Genomic DNA, 12,223 nt, shown 5'->3' with positions numbered 1-12,223 from the left:
CTTCCAACGCACAATGCGAACTACAGGTAGTGCTGCAGGGCCCACACCCTTTTAGTTGCCTTACAGAGCAGCTCTGGAGCTGTTACAGTGCCCAGCTGCTGCAAGAAATCAGCTTGAATGCTTCAGGGGCTGGGGCATGGCCAACATGAGCCCCACACCGAAGGAGGGTGGGGGTGTTTAATGCGAACTAGGGGTCATCCAAGCGCCGCAAAAGGCCGCCATGCCCTGCATACCCCTTTTCTCTTTTCATATGCAGATGAGGGTTCCAGCCAACTTTGGCCCACTGCTTGGCTGACATCACCATATGCAAATCCATCTGCTGCAGGCCTTCCCCCAGGAATGCTTGTACTAGTTGTTGCATTTGGTTTGTTGTTTGGGGGTGCTTCAGTATTAGGCAGCCTTCTGCCCTCCCATGTTCATCTGAAAATATGTGTTCTCCCTGCAGTTATTGTCCCCAGATGAGAGTTCCCTTGTGCTGCCTCAGTTGAATCTCCTTTACTTGACAGAGATGTGCCTGAGCAGCGGCCCTCCCCAGCCCTATCCCAAATCATACTTATTTTGCATAGGAGATACCATGGTCATGAAGATTGTTCTCCCAGGGTGAGGTTCATACATTGCATTCTGGGTATGCTGACCCCTGTGATTTCCCCAAATGTGGGAAACTCGACTGCATTATTTGTGGTAGTGGGGGACTGTGTTTGTGCTTTCCTCTGGTCAGCTCTGGTAAAAGCCAGATTTCTTTGTCTCAGATCTTCCTCTAGCTTTGTTCTTCTTTCGAGAGTTCTCTTGTGCTGCCTCAGTTGGATCTCCTTCACTTGACAGGGGGGTGCCCGAGCAGCGACCCTCCTCAGCTCTTGCCCAACTCCTGCTTACCTGCCACGTGAGATACTATGATCATGAAGGTGCTTCTCCCAGGGCAAGGCTCACCCATTGCACTCTGGGTGTGCTGCTCCTGCGATTTCCCCAAATGTGGGAAACTTGACTGCATAATTTGTGTTTCCCCTGGTCGGCTCTCGTATAATTCAGATCTCTTTGTCTCAGGTCTCTCTCCAGCCTAGTTTGCTGTCTGTTTCCACTTCTCTTTTCTTGAGCCGCTCCCTTCTATGCCCTTGCGCACTATCCTGACTTCTCCCGTCTGCTTACTTTGTGCCTTCCAACGCACAATGCGAACTACAGGTAGAGCTGCAGGGCCCACACCCTTTTACTTGCCTAAGGGCTGTAACACACTACCCGGTTTTGGCCGGACGGCAATAAGCCGGACAAAAGCTGTCCGGTTTTTTGCCGGCCGGCTGAGCCTTTCACATGCAACAGCTTTTAGCCGGTTTTAATGCTGTGGTTCTAAATTGGGATGAAGTAGGCATGTGCAGCAGCAGCAGCAGCAGCATTTCACAGTGTGTGTGTGACTGAGCAGCATTATCACATGGATCGCAAACGTATTATTGCGTTGTGGTTGTTATATCGTCGCCGACGAGCACAGAGGCATAAGCCTCTTTATTGGGTTTGTCAAAGTCAGAAAAATATCACGATGCACACTGCCATATTTGCACCTCATATGTGTCCCTGCTGCGCATGCGTGCGCTCTCCCGTGCGTGCGCATACTCGCTGTTGCGGGCACCCGCAGGCGCACGGTATGCGCATTTACGGTAGAGTTCGTGTGCGTCTAGCGGGCGACTCGTTCATAACATATTTTAACTATATAATGTATTTTGTAGATAATGGTCCCTTTGATAGAATCTGAAAGTTTGGTTAATGTAGCATGTTCATGGACAGAGAGATCCCTCTTTGTTTGATACGAAGGGTCAGACAGGAGTAATACAGTGGTGTTTAGTATCCATCGGAAGAGTATTTAATTAGCAATATTCCGGTGTTGGTTTGAAACAGATTAATCGCTCGTGCGAATAGTTATGGACATAAGAAGTTTATGTCCATTTACTATTATTTGCACTTACTTATCCATGCGGCGGGAAACCTAGTTTCCCACCCACCTGAGCAGTTGGAAATTGTCACAGCCCACCTGTATGAATCAACCTATGACCTTTTGTTATAATGCGAAGAGGAATTCCTGTGTCCAATGAACAATGAGATTGTAGGGACCATTGAATTGTATTGTGTGTGAGGCATAAATAGACAAGCCGACCACATCCAGCTCTCACTCTTCAACGGTTCTCATTGCTGATAATCGGGAGCTGGATGTCCAGAGGCGCATGCGATCGTTCCCTTTGTGCGTAAGTTTTCTCCGCAATCATATTGTCTTTCTCGTTATTATGGGCCATATCTCTCTCTCTCTCTCTCTTCTCCTTTTTCTCTCATTTTCCCTTAAAACGTAATTGTATTGTATTGTATTTTACTGTGTAGTTATCTGGTTAGTTAGTCTATGTTATATTGTAGTGTATGACTTGTATTGTATTATTCTTTTTTCAAGTATAACATTCATATAAGGCGTTAGACCCTAAGCACGGTATCTGTGTATTTCTTATAGTGTTAAGTATTCTCAGAGCGCTTTTTAGTTAATAAGGTTACACTGTGTTGCATCCACACTCTATCTCTACACCAAGGTTTACTGCATAATACACTGTTTTATGGTATAGTTATAAGGGTTTAACATTGTGAGCGTTTGCGCCGCTGGTGATCTCCTCGTGGTCCTGAGCGTTCGCATCGCTATAGCGAATCATTACGTTAGTCGGCAGCCAATAGCGTGCCTGCCTGTGATCTCTTGGCCGTAAGCGAACGTGACGCTTGAGCGTCTCGACTACGGCTAAGCGATTGTTATGCAACGTGCGTACCCTTACGGTACTCCATACGTCAATAGCGTACAGTGTTCTTAGACCTCTTAAAGGGTTTTAAATAAGATAAATATTTAGCTTTATTAATTGGCGGCTCGTCCGTCCTTCACATATCTCTGCTAGGTAATTTCAGCAGACATTATCCATCAGCAAAGGGCGGGAGATCATATTCCCCGTAGTGCTGTCTGGCTAAGCGTCTGCTTCGCTTAGTAAAGGGTGCTGAAGGAATCCGGAACCGGAGGTAAGAACAAAAGCTAGTGTCTTTTAAAACTGTTTATTTCTGTCTTGCGTACGCACGCACATATCTGCATTTCTTTTTCATTCGTGTATTTTCATATCACTCTCCTGTTTGCCATTTTATAATTGATAAAACGTGCTAAGAGAGATTTGTCGCTATTTCATAGTTAAAGTGTAAAAGTAATATATTAAGGGATAAAGTGTAAAAGCACACACGCAACTCTACCTAAAGGTACAAGGAGAGATTGGTGTGGTGCGCGGTAGACGATCGAGGATCATCTACATTGATAAACGTGTTAGTTGTGTTACGGTGGAGATTTGCTTTGCGTACACGTGTCTCTAACAAAGGGTGAGACTCGCGTACGCAACTCAAAGGCCGACGCACGCAGCGTATATTACGCAAACGGAGCATCCGGGCACGCTCACGTAACTCAAATCACACGGTAGTGTTATTTTAACAGGCGAAAAGGTGGGAACGCGATAAATGGCGCAAGTTTATTTTAGTGTCCGAAATTTAGACTAACAGATCCTTCTCCAAATTCACAACACATCTGGTTTAAAGAAAATTTCTGCGCAGAAATAGAAATAGAAACAAAAGTATATATGTGGTGAGTGAGTGTTTTTGTATATATAAGTTTATACAATTTTCAAGGTTGAACCACAAGAAGTCGAGTTCTCGCAGAGGTACATGCATGTAAGTGTCGTACATGGTGGCGAGGGAGGCATCCCTTGTTAAATATAAAATTTGAGCAGTAGAGTATAGCAGACCAGGAGGTCATACTGTAGCACAGACCAGGAGGTCCAGAACAGACCAGGAGGTCCAGGTACAGCAGACAAAGAAGTCCGCTATAAATAAGAGAAAAGGGCACAACCCAGGGGGTTGGTGCAAAACCCATATAGGCCAATAAAGCTCTGGCTGAAGGAATTCGCAGCCGAAATTTTCGATTCCACTGGTCGCTTAGTACATAAGATTAGTTGCTTATGTGCTGAACGATTGTACCGCACGTAATTGTGTGCATTAGTTAATCTGACCAGTACCATTTGTGTACGCAACCGGTTATAAAACTATTTGTACATTCTGACGTGATTTGTGTAATTTTTTATTTTCTGAAGGGAAGTTCGCTGGTCACTCAGGAATTGTCCAACAACCAACAGTTACTGGAAAGGGTCAATGCTCTGCGGAACACACTCACATGTTCCAGTAAACGAAGGTTCATAGGGGCCCTGGGTCGAGTACGCCAGCACTAGGGCAGTGTGTAGGTCGTATTGGTCGGCGTGGGCGAGTGAGTGGGGTACTCGGTAAACCGCCACCGTCAGCCTATCGTGAACATTTTGGTTATTGTAAGGGTTCGCTGAAGACCCTGATTGAAGGTCAGAGGTGGTGAAAGCAACGCCTGCAAGTTATGGGGGCCAATTGTTCAGGAAGGGGGCGATCAACCTCGGTTCGGGTTGATTCAGTAAACCGACCAGTCGGGTCGGCAAGGTACGTAATGTGTGAAAAATATGGTTCACACACAGAGGTTTTATGTGATGAATGGGAGAGAATGACTGTGCATGACGGGGAGAAATTCCCAAGAGTAGGTAGCTTTAGCCCAGAAGTGTTACAAAATTTAAGGAGGAGGATATGTCTCATTAAATCAACAAAGAGACGAATCCAACATTATGATTATTTGCAGTTATGGCAACAGGAGGGTGAAATACAGAGAGGATTGGCTCTGGCGGCGGGATCTAATCCTGTCAAGAAATTGATAGCCACGGCCCCGCCGCCACCATACATATCGGGAGAGAAATTGGTTGCGGAGAATGACGCATTAGGGTGTAACAAACAAACACTTAGCAACTGCGTAAATGTTAATAAGTTAACCAATGCAAGTACTAACCCGTGCAAGTTGTACCCTGTTTTGAACTTTCCCCAGGAGTGTGATCAAGAGGACGAATCGGCAACAATATCAGCGCTCTCTCTAGCAGCCACCATATCAGAAACAACAGTAGGCATGGCCCAACCCTTAAGATTAGTAACAAAGGCCCCTAGCGGAGGGACAGGTGAGGTCGTATCTACGGGTAAGTACGGCACCATACACTATGCTGAAACCATTTCACCACAGGCTGTAGAATCTACACAGAATGATGTTAGTAGACTTAATCCTGTTAGGGTAATAGCAGTGCCAAATGGGAAAACTGACACAACAGGAATCACTCCTGTTAGGAACATTGCCATGTACAGCCCATTTTCCCGAATGGAATTAAGAACCATAGTGTCCGAATTCCCTGACCCTAGGAAAGATTTAGTTGCCTGCCAGAAATACATCAGAGACCTAGGGAACACTTTAGAGCCCAATAACAAAGACTGGCAGATATTGCTGAGGGCATGTTTACCCTCCAATGTCGACGCAGCTCAATTTTTAGCTGACTGTGGATTGGATCAGGATGTACCTCTTACAGATGTGTACAACAAAGATAATGTAAAAAGAATAAATTTACAATTAAAGGAGTATTTTTCAGCAGTAGTTAAATGGAACAAGATTTTCTCCATTAAACAGAAAGAGTCAGAAACTGCTGCAGAATATTTTCACAGGGCATTACTAGATATGGCAAAATACACAGGTATAGAGGACATTAAAACAAACATAAACCATCGAGAAGTAGCAGTATCTGTACTGATGGATGGTTTAAAAGAGACATTAAAGACAAGGGTACAGACCACGCAACCATGTTGGCGAGGTCTGTCGGTGGCTACTTTGAGAGAGGCAGCTGTGGATCACGATCGGAATATCACCAGACACAGGGAATCACAAGGTGATAAGTTAATGGCCGTAAGTATACAGGCCCTGACCACAAGGCAGCCTTTGTATAAATCACCAAACCCTGTGGGTAAGTCAAATGTGGTAACTTGTTTTTCTTGTCATAGACAGGGACACATGGCACGAGACTGTAGAGCAGGCATTCCCAACCACGGTCCTCAAGGCACACTAACAGTGCATGTTTTAGTGATATCCAGGCCTCAGCACAGGTGACTTAATTAGTAGCTCAGTTATTTTGATTTAACCATCTGTGCTGCAGCCTGGATATCACTAAAACCTGCACTGTTGGTGTGCCTTGAGGAGCGTGGTTGGGAATGCCTGCTGTAGAGTGAAACATTCACAAAACTCATATCAACCCCCTAGACAACGACACGACACACGACATTGGGAGCAGGGTCCGCAGAAACTGAGTTATGAGCCACATGCAGGGGAAACAAAAAGATACCCCCCGAACAGAGACTGGCAAGCCTCTGGTAGTTCCCATTTAACCCCTTCACAAGTAGTTGCTGCCAGCGGGATTCAGGGAGGTCACCATACCCAATAGGGGTGTGGCCATACCTGTAATCTGCAGCCAGTAAAATTGATTGCAAGTCTTGGGAGTGAACCTGAAATTGCAATTAATGTAGCTGGTAAAACATTAAACTTCCTTGTAGATACGGGGGCGGCCAAATCAGTGATAAATTCGACAGTGGGCATGAGAACCACTGGTAAGACAATTCCAGCCATGGGAGTAACGGGAGTAGTCCAGCACTACCCTGTTAGCAAACCAGCCGAGATCACAGTAGGGCCTTTACATACCAAGCATTCCTTTTTGCTGGCTGCATCGGCACCGACTAATCTCCTGGGAAGAGACTTATTGTGTAAAATGGGGTGCGTCATTTATTGTACTCCTGAAGGTGTATTCTTGGACATACCTGAGAATCACGCTCAGGAAGTGCGAGACATGTTAGACTCCCCATCAAAATTAATGTCACATACCATTATGACAAATAGGACTCCATCCCAAGTAGAAGAAATGACATCCCAGATACCAGAGTCACTGTGGACTAAAGACGGACAAGACACTGGATTGATGGCAAACGTAGCTCCAGTAGTTGTGCAAGTAAAAGATGGTAGGATAGCTCCAAAAATCCCACAGTACCCTCTGAAGCCAGAGGTGGAGTTAGGAGTTTACCCAGTAATAGAGCGCTTGCTACAACAGGGCATCCTGGTAAGAACGTCCAGCACTGCCAACAGTCCCATCTTCCCTGTTAAAAAGAGTGGGGGGAGGGGTTACAGGCTAGTGCAGGATCTAAGGGGGATTAACAAAATAGTTGAGAGTCAGTTCCCCGTAGTGCCAAATCCAGCTGTCATCCTTATGCAAATCCCTCCCACTGCGAAATTTTTCATTGTTATTGACCTCTGCTCCGCTTTCTTTTCGGTACCTCTGCACCCTGACAGCCAGTATTTGTTTGCATTTACATACAGAGGAGTCCAATACACATGGACCCGATTACCACAAGGTTTCATAGACAGTCCAAGTATATTTTCCCAGGCTTTGCATGATTGTTTACAGTCTTTCCAACCAGAGAGTGGATCAGTATTAATACAGTACGTGGATGATCTACTACTGTGTTCTGATTCATTGGAAGCATCCCTGAAGGATACGAAACAGCTCCTGTTTCATCTTTCAGACACTGGACACAAGGTTTCCAAAGACAAGTTGCAATTATGCCAAACTAAGGTAAAGTATTTGGGACACTGTCTAACACAAGGACTGAGACACCTGACCGCTGATAGAATTCAAGCAATTAGAGACATGACTCTGCCACAAACCCAGCAACAGATCAGAACATTTTTAGGAATGTGTGGGTATTGCCGTAACTGGATCCCAGGATTTTCCATTCTAGCATTACCTTTGCAGGAGATGGTTTCCTCAAACAAGCCTGATCGGATTTCGCATACAGACGAGTCTGAGATGGCATTTGAGAGACTTAAACAGTGCCTAACGCAGGCACCAGCATTAGGTATGCCAGACTATGGGAAACCCTTTGAGCTGTACGGAACAGAAAGCGCTGGTTGCGCAGCAGGCATCCTAACCCAAAAGCACGGTGATGCCAGCAGACCAGTAGCATACTACAGCGCTCAGCTAGACACGGTAGCGCGATCCCTCCCCACATGCTTGCGAAGCGTTGCTGCGATAGCATTGCTAGTAACGAAAAGCGAAGATGTAGTGCTATGTCACAACCTCACAATTCATACACCACATGCAGTGTCAGCCTTGCTAAATTCTGCCCAAACCAGGCACGTCTCATCAGCGCGGTTTACAAGATGGGAATTGGCACTAATGGCCCCCGTAAACATCACCATAAGGAGATGCAGTGCATTAAATCCTGCAACATATCTCCCAGGTGTGCCTGGACAGGCACAAAGGGTGGAGGATGAGAGTGGTGGGGAAGGAGAATTTAATACAAAGGAGGACACACATGATTGTATGGAATATTTGACCCAAAATTTTACCGCAAGGCCTGACATCAGTGACAACCCACTGGAAGATGTAGATCTAACTTTCTACACGGACGGTAGTTGTCACAGACAGTCAGACTCGGGAGACTTGTGTACTGGATACGCAGTCGTAGATGACCAAGGCACCATAGAAGCGGAACCGCTAGGCCCACCTCACTCAGCCCAGGTTGCTGAACTGGTCGCCCTAACCAGAGCATGTGAATTGGCTAAGGGCAAATCAGCCAATATCTACACCGACTCTAGATACGCATTCGGGGTAGTCCATGATTTCGGAGCCCTATGGCGCCTCAGAAACTTCATGACGGCAGCTGGTACACCGGTAGCGCATGCAGCTCACATCAAAAGGCTTCTAACAGCGATACAGGAACTCGACAGAGTGGCTGTTATCAAGTGTAAAGCACACACATATAGCCAAGACCCAGTATCACTTGGTAACAGCCGAGCAGACGAAGCTGCTAAATTAGCAGCTGGTACCCCCAGACAGACAGACACCACACAACTGATGGTATTTAATACCATCAACACACAGAAGTTGTGTGAGATGCAAAATTTGTGTTCCACACAGGAAAAGGCAGTCTGGAAGGCAAAGGGATATGGCCAGGAGTCCTCAGGACTCTGGACAGATGGACAAGGTAAACCGGTGGCCCCCAGAGCATATCTTCCATGTTTAGCTGAGGCAGCTCACGGGCTGACTCATCTGGGCAAGGAAGGAATGTGCAAGTTGGTAAGAGCATATTGGTGCGCCCCAGGATTTTCATCTCATGCAAGTAAGAGAGCAATGTCATGCCTTACCTGTCTGAGAAAGAATATCGGAAAGGCAATACCAACAGAACCATCTCATATCCCACCTACAGGCGGTCCTTTTCAGGTAATACAGATTGACTTTATTCAATTACCCCCTTGTCGAAATTCGAAATATGTACTTGTTTGTATAGATGTATTCTCAAATTGGGTCGAAGCATTTCCTGCGGCCACAAATACCGCTATGTTTACTGCTAAGAAAATTGTGCAGGAATTTGTATGTAGATATGGTATCCCTAGAATAATCGAAAGTGATAGGGGTACCCATTTTACAGGTGATGTCTTTCAAGGAATGTGTAAGTTGATGGGAATTGATAGCAAGCTGCACACTCCATACCGTCCACAGGCGAGTGCGAAGGTGGAAAGAGTGAACAGCACTATTAAAAATAAACTGAGCAAAGTTATGGCAGAGACAGGATTGACATGGCCAGAAGCTTTACCCATTGTACTGTACAGCATCAGAACCACTCCCAGGTCCCCTCTTAATCTGTCTCCCTTTGAAATCTTGTTTGGTCGACAACCGCATGTTATGATTAACCCTCAGGATGATTTGAAGTGTAACAATGAAGTGACTGTAAAGTACCTGGTTAACATGAGTAAACAGCTAAGGAATCAAAATGATAATTTGAAGTTAGTGATTCCTGATTTGCCAGATAGTAATTGTCATGACATTGAACCTGGGGATTATGTAATGATACGAAATTTTCTACGCTCAGGTTGCCTTATTGACAGATGGGAAGGACCATACCAGGTCTTATTGACTAGCACTACAGCATTGAAAGTTGCCGAGAGAGAGACTTGGGTTCATTTGTCCCATTGTAAGAAGGTTGCTGATCCAGAGAGGTCCCGTGATAAGGAACAGACGGTAGAGGAAGTTGTATCACTGGAGTGTCTGTTCCAGGAGGACTGAGGCGGCACCTGAGCATCGAGAATCACAAGATCAAAAGCAGTTGTCGATTCCCTGTTCCCTTTTATTGTTTTTCTCCACTTCCCATCCCCTCTCCCTCAAATTATTTTTCCCCCTTCTCATTCTTCTTCGTTTCCTCCTAAGATGGACTTGCCTCAAGAGACTGTGATCCGGATTTTCCTGTTGACCATGATGTTGACCAGAGCAGTCTGTTCCGGCGAGAGTACCATGGAGGTCGAGAGAGGTTCTGGAATGGGTTCTGATGACAGAGATGGAGGCGTAGTTTTCCAAGAACAACTTAACCAACAAGTAAAGGCGAGTATCAGAAAACGATCCGATAGCATTGACAATAGAAGGAATTGTGAAGGATTGTTAGCTGAAGAAAACTGTATCTGTAGGCTCTGTGACAATGTAGTTGAGGATGGGTGCATCAAGAAATGCCAATCCAGTTTTAATATCCACATGGACCGGCATCCCTTGAGTGACTATCACTCCTTAGTGGGTAGTGTGTTAAATCATACAGATTGTTGGGTATGCTCTCAAGTACCTCAAGGTCATAGCAAATCAGGACTAGTACCATTTCCTTTAACGGTAGGGGAGGTACTTGAGCTAAAGGGTGGGAGACCGGTGGACAGGAGGTTTAATATCTCCAGTCCTCCTAGTTTGAAGCTCCACCAATATCATGTGGATAGATCCCTAATATGTTTTAACATTACCAATCCCCGAAAGCCGGGAAATTGGGAAGTGTCATGGAGTAACCAAACCATGAACCTTTCATATAGGGCAGATAGAATGCCTACAGATACAGAGCTTATACGCCACATAGCCAGTAGAGAAAAGTCTTTCCGATATAGGTATACCCTAGGAAATAGGATTACGAGAGTTGGAGAGGTATCACCAGGATACTGTGCACATATCGTACAAACTGGTACGTGTACTAGACAGATGGGAGAATTAGGGTTAGGAGATTTCACATGGAAGATGTGTAATATGGTTATGTCCTACTCCGTCCCATATGTTCTCCCCGATGATGCATATTTCATATGCGGGAGGAAGGCGTATAAGTGGCTTGCCCCAAACTCTGAAGGATTGTGTTATATTGGAAAAGTACTGCCTGAAGTAATGACTGTATCACATGCCAAAATGAAAGATATTCACCGTGGTGCCCAAACTCCTTATACTCATACTCATTATGAGCACGTAGTTAAACGACACCTGATAGAAAGAACAGAGCATCCGGCCTCTGACATGATCCATGAATCCACCGGGATTCAGTTTCTAATCGCGTTAGATATCACTCGCACCGCTAGAGGAGTGCTGAACTATAGATACATCTCTGCGCTTGCAAATTTGTTAGATAATATCACAGAAATGTATGATGACACGTTTAGGTATACTGGAAGAGAACTTCAAGCTTATAAAACAGAACTAGTTCAGCATAGAATGGTTCTCAATTATCTCACAGCAGTAACAGGTGGATATTGTGTCACACTGGCAACGCAGTACGGCGTGAAATGTTGCACATATATTACAAATAGTACCGAGGACCCGGTCGAGGTCATAGACCAAAAGATGGACGACATTCTCCAATTAAAATGGGAATTCCGCAGGAGACACAATCTCACCCTTGCTGCTGTGAGTAATGAGCTGACTAGTTGGGTGTCATGGTTGAACCCGCGAAATTGGTTCTCTGGTTTAGGAGAATGGGCTCAAGGAGTCATAATGGATGTAGGGAAGTTTCTCCTATGTATCTTAGGTGTTGTCATAACGATTGGTTTGATATTTAGATGCGGTCAGGCTTTAATGAAGTGCAAACGTAGTACCAGGGTAATGAGTCTAAGGAGTGAGGAAATTGTAATTCCAATGGATTTGATTTATGACCCAACTGTAGAAACAATGATGTGATGAAAATGCGATTATACGGTCCGTTTCTTTCACCTGTTTTTCCGGTTTCTCCAAGGTAAAAAGACCTACGTTTGACGAGGAATTTGATGATCCTGTATACAGACAACTGGTGGATTAAAGAAGAAGTTTTGACAACCTTATACACAGAGATTTGATGAACTATGCCATAGACCCCCAGTTTCCCTAGAAATTTTAAAATTACGCTAGCCCAACACTTTTTGTAAGTCTATGGACATTGACAAAGCTTTTTGCCCACGCCTTTTGGCAAAAGCACAAAGAAGACT

General features: G+C 45.1%; 2 non-coding genes across 2 annotated transcripts; both read left to right on the top strand.

Moving 5' to 3' along the window:
• The first annotated feature begins 549 nt into the window (after nt 1-549).
• On the top strand, nt 550-713 carry LOC134997785 (U1 spliceosomal RNA). The gene has a single exon (XR_010200162.1). It is a non-coding gene; the product is annotated as a U1 spliceosomal RNA (small nuclear RNA).
• A 152-nt stretch (nt 714-865) lies between these two features.
• On the top strand, nt 866-1,028 carry LOC134998000 (U1 spliceosomal RNA). Its single transcript, XR_010200367.1, has one exon. It is a non-coding gene; the product is annotated as a U1 spliceosomal RNA (small nuclear RNA).
• The last annotated feature ends 11,195 nt before the right edge of the window (nt 1,029-12,223 follow it).

The sequence above is a fragment of the Pseudophryne corroboree genome, unplaced genomic scaffold (genome assembly GCF_028390025.1).
Source record: "Pseudophryne corroboree isolate aPseCor3 unplaced genomic scaffold, aPseCor3.hap2 scaffold_147, whole genome shotgun sequence".
Lineage (NCBI taxonomy): Eukaryota > Metazoa > Chordata > Amphibia > Anura > Myobatrachidae > Pseudophryne > Pseudophryne corroboree.
Note: the sequence above shows the minus strand (reverse complement) of the source record. Positions and strands in the feature narration are given on the sequence as shown.